Source organism: Scyliorhinus torazame, chromosome 26 (genome assembly GCF_047496885.1).
Source record: "Scyliorhinus torazame isolate Kashiwa2021f chromosome 26, sScyTor2.1, whole genome shotgun sequence".
Lineage (NCBI taxonomy): Eukaryota > Metazoa > Chordata > Chondrichthyes > Carcharhiniformes > Scyliorhinidae > Scyliorhinus > Scyliorhinus torazame.
Genome location: NC_092732.1, coordinates 44,288,356 through 44,294,355, shown reverse-complemented (window position 1 = coordinate 44,294,355; position 6,000 = coordinate 44,288,356). Strand labels below are relative to the sequence as shown.

Below are 6,000 nucleotides of genomic sequence, written 5' to 3'. Positions count from 1 at the left end.
CAAAGCATCTACATCCTTCCTCTAATGAGGCGACCTGAACTGGACACAATATTCCAAGTGTGGTCTAACCAGGGTTTTATAAAGCTGCAGCAAAACCTCGCGGCTCTTAAACTCAATCCCCCTGTTAATGAAAGCCAACACACCGTACGCCTTCTTAACAACCCTATCAACCTGGGTGGCAACTTTGAGGGATCTATGTACGTGGACCCCAAGATCCCTCTGTTCCTCCACACTTCCAAGAATCCTGCCTTTAACCCGGTATTCAGCATTCAAATTCGACCGTCCAAAATGAATCACTTCACATTTATCCAGGTTGAACTCCATCTGCCACTTCTCAGCCCAGCTCTGCATCCTGTCAATGTCCTGTTGTCACCTGCAACAACCCTCAACACGATCTACAACTCCCCCAACCTTCGTGTCATCGGCAAACTTACTAACCCACCCTTCCACTTCCTCATCCAAGTCATTTATAAAAACCACAAAGAGCAGAGGTCCCAGAGCAGATCCCTGCGGGACACCACTGGTCACCGATTCCGACACAGAGGTGGGTAGCTGCCTTTAAAAGTTGAGAAACTTCACAAGTTTGAATTAACTGGTCGCCGCACTACCAGAAGGACGTGGAGGCTTTGGAGAGAGTACAGAAAAGGTTTACCAGGGTGTTGCCTGGTATGGAGGGTATTAGCTATGAGGAGAGATTGAATAAACGGGGATTGTTCTCCCGGGATAGACGGAGGCTGAGGGGCGACCTGATTGAAGTTTATAAAATTATTACGGGTACAGATAGGGTGAACAATTGGAGGCTTTTTCCCAGGGTGGAAATGACAATTACAAGGGGGCACAAGTTCAAGGTGAGGGGGGAAAGGTTCAGTGGAGATGTGCGGGGGAAGTTTTTTTACACAGAGGGTGGTGGTGGCCTGGAATGCCACTGCCAAGTGAGGTGGGTGGGGCAGATACATTAGAGACCTTTAAGACTTCTCTGTATAGGCACAGGAACAGACGGGGTATAGAAGGACCCAGGCGGTTGGTCTCGATAGGATATGTGATCGGTGCAGGCTTGGAGGGCCGAAGGGCCTGTTCCTGTGCTGCATTGTTCTTTGTTCTTTGAAACCTCATGCCTTCATTGGCTCTGAGGCTCTTTGGAAGGCCCCCTGGGGATTCCACCTCTAAATCCCTCAACCTCTCTCCTTCTTGAAGACATTTCTTGAAACCTACCTCTTTGAACAAACGTAGGGCAAAGAGTCATGGAGCTTTTACAGAACTGACAGAGGCCCTCCTGCCCATCCTGTCTGCACTGGCCATCAAACATCTATCTTCTGCAACCCCGTGTCCCAGCACTTGGCCCATAGACGTGTGTGCTATGGTATTTCACGTGGTCATCTAAATCCTTCTTCAGTTCCCAGCTGTTCCAGATTCCAACAACCTTCCGGGTGAAAAGACTTCCCCTCACATTTCCTAGAAACCTCCGACACATTAAATCTATGCCCCCTGGTTATCGATCCCTCCGCTAAGGAAGAAAGTTCCTTCCTGGCCACCCTATCTACGCTCCTCATACACCTCACTCAGGTCCCCCTTGGCCTTCTGTGCAGCCAGGAAAACAACCCTTGTCTATCCAGTCCAAAGATGTGCGGCAGATTGACCGTATTAAATTACCCTTAGTGTCCAAAAGGATTAGGTGGGGTTACGGGGATAGGGTGGGGGAGTGGACTTAAGTAGGCTGGCTCTTTCCGAGGGCCGGTGCAGACTCGATGGGCCGAATGGCCTCCTTCTGCACTGTAAATTCTATGATTCTACGATTTTATAAAAATAAATTTAGAGAACCCAATTCAGTGGTGGGGTTAGCACTGGGGCTGCGGCGCTGAGGTCCCAGGTTCGATCCCGGCCCCGGGTCACTGTCCGTGTGGAGTTTGCACATTCTCCCCGTGTCTGCGTGGGTTTCGCCCCCACAACCCAAAGGTGTGCAGGTTAGGTGGATTGGCCACGCTAAATTGCCCCTTAATTGGAATAAAATAATTGGGTACTCTAAATTATTTTTGGTTATAATTCAATCAGATCATGCCTGGGGTGGGATTCTCCGACCCCCCCGCCGGGTCGGAGAATCGCTGGGGGCTGGCGTGAATCCCGCCCCCACCGAATATCCGGTGCCGGGAATCGCGCCGCGCTGGTTGGCGGGCCCCCCTCCCCCCCGCCGATTCTCCGGTCGCGATGGGCCGAAGTCCCGCTGCTGGAATGCCAGTCCCGCTGGCGAGAATCAAACCACCTCTCTTACCGGCGGTACAAGGCGGCGCGGGCAGACTCCGGGGTCTTGGGGGGGGGGGGGCGGGGCGATCTGGCCCTGGGGGGTGCCCCCACGGTGGCCTGGCCCGCGATCGGGGCCCACTGATCCGCGGGGGGCCTGTGCCGTGGGGGCACTCTTTCCCTTCCGCCTTCGCCGTGGTCTCCACTGTGGCGGAGGCGGAAGAGACCCCCTCCACTGCGCATGCGCGGGGATGCCCAAAGGCCTTTCCCACCAGCTGGCGGGGCGGAAATCAGTCCGGCGCGGGCCAAGCCCCTCACAGTGAAGGCTCGGCCCCTCAAGATGCGGAGAATTCCGCACCTTTGGGGCAGCGCGATGCCGGACTGTTTCGTGCGTTTTTTGGCGCCGGACATCGCGCCAATTGCGGAGAATCCTGCCCCTGATCTCTTCCTGGTCTCAAACCCACCTCCCCACCTGTTGCCCAAATCAGAAATATATCCAGAGGGCTCAATCAGTAAATGCTCGGTCTAGGGCGGAACCTGAGCCACAAGGGCATTCCAATGCCCCCAATTCGATATCATGTCCTGCGTTGGCCAGCGGCCGAGAGCTTGATTCGGGCTTGGTGAAGTCCACAAATAATAATGTTGTTTGCTCGCCCGTGTGATGACTTGGTCCGGCCAGTCACAGTCGCCGAATAGGAGGTAGCAAATTTCAAACTGAGTCGAGGAGAAACTACTTCCTCCAATGGGCTGTGGATCAGTGGAATTCGTGACCCCAGAGTGCAGTGCATGCTGGGACAGCGAGTAAATTTAAGGAGGGGGTTAGACAGATTTGTAATGGGTTGAAGGGTTATGGAGAACGGGCAGGAGGGTGGAGTTGAGGCTAGGGTGGGACCAGCCATGATCACATTGAGGGTGTTGGGCTCGGGAGGCTAAATTGCCGATTCCCGCTCCTAGATCGTGTGTTCCCGGGAGGAGGTGCTCTGGCTGATTTCGCAATCCAGCTCTTGGTCTGTAACATTGTAGGTAGCAGATGAGGAACATAGAAGCATGATAGAATGGCGGAGCAGACTCGATGGGACGAATGGCCCAATTCTGCTCCCATATCTCATGAACAAGTGAAGAAACTGGTGTGGAATTTAGCATAAATGCAGTCAGAAACAATTCAATCAGTGGCTTTGCAAGATTGCTTAAAGCTCAGTTACTAACTTAACTTGCCTTCACTGCACGGTAGCTCATCGACTGGATTCGTAACAGCACAGCCTCCCCCCCCCCCCCCCCCTTCTCCCCCGCTTGCACCACACCCTGAGAGAGTGTGGCAAACAACTCATTCCTCACCAAAGTGATTCAGCGTCAAAGTAACACCGGCCCGAGAGTGAGTTACGGGTCCGAATTTGTAACAGTTCTGCTCCCCGCCACCCCCCCCCACCCCCCACACTCGCTCGCCCTGCTGCTGATGCCAAGCAGTGCCAATCCTGCCACCCCACCCACATTCTTTCCGTTCACAGGATTGCCACGGTCGTCACACATATTATCGATGTTTTTAATGTAAATTTAAAGTTAGCCAATTATTTTTTTTTCCAATTCAGGGGCAATTTAGCGCGGCCAACCCACCTGCCCTGCACATGTTTGGGTTGTGGGGGGCGCGACCCACGCAGACACGGGGAGAATGTGCAAACTCCAGACGGACAGTGTCCCAGGGCCGGGATTCGAACCGGGGCCCTCGGCGCCGTGAGGCAGCAGGGCTAACCCCTGCGCCACCCTGCTGCCGCCATTGCATCTATCCAGGCCGACCACGAAATAAATCAATCTACACTTCTGAGCGGCGCAGTGGTTAGCACTGCTGCCCCACGGAGCCGAGGACCCGGGTTCGATCCTGGCCCCGGGTCACTGTCCGTGTGGAGTTTGCACATTCTCCCCGTGTTTGCGTGGGTTTCGCCCCCACAACCCAAAAAGACGTGTGCGGTGGGTGGATTGGCCGCGATAGATTGCCTCTTAATTGGAAAAAGAATTGGGTACTCTAAATTTAAAAAAAATATATCAATCCACACCAGTCCCATTCCCCAGCACTCGGCGCCTAGCCAGTTTAATTCGCCGTTGATTACCGACACACCAGAAATATACACAATGCCTCCCACAGATGGAGCAAGACTAGTTTCCCCTCAGCAGCGACTCTGGGTGAGTTGCAGATTTGCACTGGGCAGGGAAGTGGTTAGGCTGGTCTGGTCTGGTGTGGGATGGTGGTGGACAATGGGGGAGGGGGTGCAGTCGATTTAACCAACCCCAGGGTGAAGGAGCAGCCCCTGTGTTGCCCACAAGATCTCTGTTCAACACCACAACCCCTTTGTCTCTTTGGTTTTTCCAGCCAGTTTGGGCTGTGATGGACCTCCCAGTCGAACAGTTCCCTGGGGGAGGGGACGCCTGGCTTTCGGATCAGACAAAGGGGAAGTGGGGGGTTTGCTCAGACAGCATGGAGCCAGCTCAGCTCCAGGGGGCCAGGAGGGACCCTCAGCTCCCACAATCACAGTGCCTGAAACATTTCCAAAGGCTGCTCCTTTGCCCCAGCAGCACCCCAGCCCTCACACCTCTGCTCTGCAACCCACTGCAACGCTTCTCCCCGCACCTTCCCACTTTGAGGGAACTGGGTGCCAAGGTGAGCCCCCCCGGGGAAAGCGCACAGCTGCCCCCACATCCTGCCCCTCTCTCCTGCTCACTCCCGAGGGATTTGAAACTCTCACCTGCTCCCAGCAACATCCCCAACAAGAGTAGGGCGGGCACCCTGCGCCGCGGCTCCATGGCACGGACAGGGACACAGACAGAGACACACACAGGGACACAGACACTGAGAACAGTCAGCACTGCACCACCTCCTGGGCACGAATCAAGAGGCTCCGCCTGCAACAGGTACCAGTGCACCTGGAGACCCCGCCCATGCCGAGCAAACCCCACCCACCGGCCCGGCCCCCCCCCCCCCCACCGGCCCGGCCACCCCCCCCCCCCAACGGCCCGGGACCCCCCCCCCCCCCCCCCCCATCCAGCAGAAATTTACAAAACCCACTTCCCGCTCAAATTAACCTGCATCCCTCACTCCCCCAAACTCCAGCAGAACACAGTGCCCCATATAACACACTGCCCCATATAACACACTGCCCCATGTAACACACTGCCCCATGTAACACACTGCCCCATATAACACACTGCCCCCATATAGCACACTGCCCCAGAAACACACTGCCCCATATAACACACTGCCCCATGTAACACACTGCCCCATATAACACACTGCTCCATGTGACACACTGCCCCATATAACACACTGCCCCATATAGCACACTGCCCCATGTAACACACTGCCCCATATAACACACTGCCCCATATAACACACTGCTCCATGTGACACACTGCCCCATATAACACACTGCCCCATATAGCACACTGCCCCATGTAACACACTGCCCCATATAACACACTGCCCCATATAACACACTGCCCCATATAGCACACTGCCCCATGTAACACACTGCCCCATGTAACACACTGCCCCATATAACACACTGCTCCATGTGACACACTGCCCCATATAACACACTGCCCCATATAGCACACTGCCCCATGTAACACACTGCCCCATATAACACACTGCCCCATATAACACACTGCCCCATATAGCACACTGCCCCATGTAACACACTGCCCCATGTAACACACTGCCCCATGTAACACACTGCCCCATGTAACACACTGCCCCATATAACACACTGCCCCATG

General features: G+C 54.8%; 1 long non-coding RNA gene across 2 annotated transcripts in view; it reads left to right on the top strand.

Annotated features, from left to right (window-relative positions):
* The first annotated feature begins 503 nt into the window (after nt 1-503).
* LOC140403027 (uncharacterized) overlaps nt 504-6,000 on the top strand; it is a 164,571-nt gene continuing 159,074 nt past the window's right edge. For both annotated transcript variants that reach the window (XR_011938213.1, XR_011938214.1), the window contains exon 1: nt 504-544. This is a non-coding gene — a long non-coding RNA (uncharacterized lncRNA). The remainder of the gene's footprint in view (nt 545-6,000) is intronic.